Source organism: Bos indicus x Bos taurus, chromosome 27, assembly GCF_003369695.1.
Source record: "Bos indicus x Bos taurus breed Angus x Brahman F1 hybrid chromosome 27, Bos_hybrid_MaternalHap_v2.0, whole genome shotgun sequence".
Classification (NCBI taxonomy): domain Eukaryota; kingdom Metazoa; phylum Chordata; class Mammalia; order Artiodactyla; family Bovidae; genus Bos; species Bos indicus x Bos taurus.
In genome coordinates this window covers 6,334,889-6,340,000 of record NC_040102.1, presented here as the reverse complement: position 1 = coordinate 6,340,000, position 5,112 = coordinate 6,334,889, and positions in this window count along the sequence as shown.

The window sequence follows — 5,112 nt, the reverse complement described above, 5'->3', positions numbered from 1 at the left end:
GGGAACAGCGGCCTATCTGTTCCTCCTTTGGAAGGCAGCCAATTTGAGCACACCAGCCTCTTCTTATTTTGCAATAATACTTTTGTAACCCGATTGTGATTCCGCCATTGCCTGCAGGAAAGAAACGGAGCACACGGGAAGGTTTTAGGAAGGCCGTGGTACAAGTCCTAGGCTTTTGGAATCCCTCTAATAAGTTATCTGGTGCCTTTCTTTGATTTCTTTTTTCTTTTCTATACCATCAGGAGTAAAGGAGGAGGTGAGGCTAGCAACTAACAACGTTTCTGTGAACTCAGCTCAGCCTCAAAGGTGGCGTGACCATGGCAGCCACTTCTTCAACTGTATTTTGCTTTGCTTCAGTGATTCTTTTAAAGAATTCAAGATGTAGTCCACAGGTTGGTAACAGAAACCAATGTATTCTGTATTGAGCCTAGCACAAATCAAGGATCAAAGCGAAAGGAAAGAAGTGAATTTACAATAGCAGTTAGCAAATGAATCTCACCCATCCAGGGGAAAGCACCTTCCTCTGGCTCACAGCAGCTGGGCAGTCGCAGTGGTCAGTGCAAGAGACCCAGTGGGAGCATCATCCACTACATGCGTCCATGCATGGAGGGGACCTCGCCGTGAGTCTAGGTGTGTGCCATTTTATAACTTACAAAGTTCTTTGTTCTCAAAGGAATTCAAAGAGCTTGCACATGAGGGAAATGGAAAAAAACCTGATTGGCCTTTTGATTGGCCAGATCAAAGGAGGAAAACGGTATTCCCCAAACCCTGCTGTTCCCGATCTTTATCAACTGTTGATGCTTTTCCCCTTTCTTGGTGGATGTTTTCATGATGCTCCCATTCTTCATGATGTTTAAGTACATAAGCAGTTTAAGTACAAGTAATGTCTAGGTACACATGTTCTTTGGGTACAAGCAATAAACACAGTACATCAGGTCACCATCTGGTACATGCTTCATCAAAACAGTGACTGAATGGTACGGTAACATGAAATTATTAGCCATTGCACTGCATTTTGACCCTCATGTTACAAGTCACAAGGGAGTCAAGTATTATAATAACTATAAACATTAACATTAACTGTGCATGTGACTTGATAAACATTGTATAGCACAATAACATACAATTAACAAGACAGTAAGTATGATTTGGTCCCATCACTTCATGGGAAATAGATGGGAAAACAGTGGAAACAGTGGCAGACTTTATTTTTGGGGGATCCAAAATCACTGCAGATGGTGATTACAGCCATGAAATTAAAAGATGCTTACTCCTTTGAAGGAAAGTTATGACCAACCTAGATAGCATATTGAAAAGCAGAGACATTACTTTGCCAACAAAGGTCCGTCTAGTCAAGGCTATGGTTTTTCCATTGGTCATGTATGGATGTGAGAGTTGGACTGTGAAGAAAGCTGAGTGCCGAAGAATTGATGCTTTTGAACTGTGGTGTTGGAGAAGACTCTTGAGAGTCCCTTGGACTGCAAGGAGATCCAACCAGTCCATTCGGAAGATCAGCCCTGGGATTTCTTTGGAGGGAATGATACTAAAGCTGAAACTCCAGTACTTTGGCCACGTCATGCGAAGAGTTGACTCATTGGAAAAGACTCTGATGCTGGGAGGGATTGGGGGCAGGAGGAGAAGAAGACTACAGAGGATGAGATGGCTGGATGGCGTCACTGACTCGATGAACGTGAGTCTGAGAGAACTCCAGGAGTTGGTGATGGACAGGGAGGCCTGGCGTGCTGTGATTCATGGGGTCACAAAGAGTCGGATATGACTGAGCGACTGAACTGAACTGAACTGAAGTATGATTAGAAAAACCAAAGCATGCATTATCCAATGTGAAGGTGCAGAAAACCAAGACAGCAAAGAGTCCCATATAGATACATTAGGGTTGTTTAACTTATTGATTACTCCCTTCACATGTTGAAGATAATTTGACATGTTAGCACTATGATCAGGGATAAACACACAACATTCTGTGTGAATTATGGCACAGGTTTACTGTGCTGCTGTTAATATATCTAATGCCATTCTATTCTGAAGTATGGCTTTGCATATTAAAGCTTATTTTGTAAAATTAGTCAAGGCTTCTACTATGAGCATTATGTCAGTGGTGCCAAGTGATGGCACAAATATTGCAGCTGAGTAGCCATACCACTGGAACACAGATCGTGTCTATCTTGCCTGTGCTATAGGGAAATTGGCTGGGGTGTGTGGTAATTCATTTAAAATTTGACCGCGTGCAAATGACGGTCCCAAGGTACATCTTCCAGTCCATCCTGTGGGTAACCAGGGCCAAAGATTAACCCCATATATCCAGTGAGTTCCATTTGGGGCTAAAATCATATGCCTGGGTTGTTTATCCAATCAGTCCCTGGCCATATGACTGAATCTGGTGAATTCATATGATTCACTGCTTCTGTTTGATTACACAAATTTAATCAAGATGTTACACAACATGTTGGTAGGAATGCTAGAGATTTAGTACTATTAGGATACAATTTGGTATGATTATTTTCTTCCCAGCAAATTGGGGCTGCCTTTATCAATCATCCCTCTTCTGAAGTTACCCACTTATATTGGTCCCAAATTTGGCATATTTGTAGGGTACCATATCGTGTAGCTTTGGTTTCTCTATGGGCATGGCTAGCATTGGTTCTTTCTTTCATATAATAGTCACAGGCAACTCTTTTTGCTTGATCATAAACAAAAGGCAAATTGTGTCCTAATCCATCAGTATTGTTACACCAAGTTAGTAAGTCATATTAAGGACATTTAAACTTCTGGTTTGATCTTGATTTTCTTGAATAAAATGACATATTCTTAAAAGTCAGGTCCATTTAAGGGTGACACCCACCAAGGCCCATGAGTGGAAGACAGTGATAGAGCTCCACAGGCCCAACAGTATGACTGGCTCTGGAAGGTTGCATAGAAGCAGGCCCAAGAGAGGAAGACATTGTCCTGTGGGTCCGCCTGTGTCCAAGCAACAAAGGTTCTCAGGAAAAGATCTATTAGGTCAGTTTGTGTGATAAACATTATATATATTTTAAGTTTCTTGAGTGTAGCAATATTGTAAAGGGATATGGTTAGGTGTTTCCATTCCCGTAGTCTTAGCAACAATTACATTTTTGGGCCTTGGGCTATAGCTTCAGCTGGTTTGGTTTATTCATATTGGGTAACTTAAACCATATTTTAGCCCCAGGACATGTTAGATTAGAGGATCCAAACGTTTTGTCTCCCCGGAGGGTTTGCAAGGCAGGGGGCATTCCAACAGATGAATAATTGTGCAATCTGATCTGGAGCAGCAATTAACACCAGGTAGTCCCCACCATTTTGTAAAAGAACCTTAATTTCCCCTTGGTAATCATTGTCTATTACTCCTCCAAAGACTTGTATACCTTTAATGGCCAGGCTAGAATGGCTTTTAATCAAGCTAAGATGTTTCAGAGTTAATTTAATTTCAATTCCTATAGGAAGCACTTTAGTATCTGAGGGATTTAAATGAGTCTGTTCAATAGAATATAGATCCAATCCAGCTGCTTCAGGAGTAGCTTTAAAAGATTTCATAGCTCCTGGTTGCATTTCCTAATACTCTAAGGTTGCATCCCATCTTGAAATGAGGGCCACAGATAAACTAAGATTAGGACTCACCATTCTCATCAAGGGGGTTTCACTTTGTCCAATAGGTCTATTATTTAATTGTTGCAAGTCTTCAAATAAATTATCTTTCCATTGTTTATATTCTCCCACTCCTAACTTTAATAAGTGTTGTTTTAAAAGTCCATTCATCCGTTCAATTAAACCGGCTGTTTGGGGATAATAAGGGATATGATAAATCCATTCTATATTGCTTGTCTGGGCATAGGTTTTAATTAACTTAACTTTAAAGTATGATCCATTTTCACTTTGAATCTGAACTGGGGTACCATCGTATGGAGTAATAATTTCTAGAGTTTTAATTATATTTTGCTGATTTGCATGTTTGTAAGCACAACCAACTAGATATCCAGAATAAGTGTCTACTATTGTACATACCTATTGGCATTTCTGACTAACTGGTAGAGGTCCAATATAGTCAGTCTGCAATATCTGGCCAAGTAATGTTCCTCATTGTAATTGTCCAGTTAATCTTTGAGGAAGGGGGCACTTGGTTAGATGCTGATGTATTGGACCGTGAGCTATTACCATTTTTATTACATCTTGTGTTGTAGGAATACCATGATTTTGCCCCCACCTCTATATGTAGCCTTTTCACCAAGATGTCTGGCTTTCTTTTTTTTTTTTTTTTTTTTTGGTCTAACTTCTTTTTTTTCTTCTCAGTTGTATTTATTTATTTATTATTTACTTTACAATATTGTATTGGTTTTGCCATACATTGACATGAATCTGCCATGGGTGTACACGTGTTCCCCATCCTGAACTCCCCTCCCACCTCCCTCCCCATCCCATCCCTCTGGGTCATCTCAGTGCACCAGCCCCAAGCACCCTGTATCATATCATACATCGAACCTGGACTGGCAATTCATTTCACATATGATAATATACATGTTTAAATGCCATTATCCCAAACCATCCCACCCTCACCCTCTCCCATAGAGTCCAAAAGACTGTTCTATACATCTGTGTCTCTTTTGCTGTCTTGCATACAGGGTTATTTTTACCATCTTTCTAAATTCCATATATATGCATTAGTATACTGTATTGGTGTTTTGCTTTCTGGCTTATTTCACTCTGTATAATAGGCTCCAGTTTCATCCACCTCATTAGAACTGATTCATATGTATTCTTTTTAATGGCTGAGTAATATTCCATTGCATATATGTACCACAGCTTTCTCATCCATTCATCTGCTGATGGATATCTAGGTTGCTGCCATGTCCTGGCTATTATAAACAGTGCTGCGATGAACATTGGGGTACACACGTCTCTTTCAATTCTGGTTTCCTCGGTGTGTATGCCCAGCAGTGGGATTGCTGGGTCATAAGGCAGTTCTATTTCCAGTTTTTTAAGGAATCTCCACACTGTTCTCCATAGTGGCTTCACTAGTTTGCATTCCCACCAACAGTGTAAGAGGGGGTTCCCTTTTCTCCACACCCTCTCCAACATTTA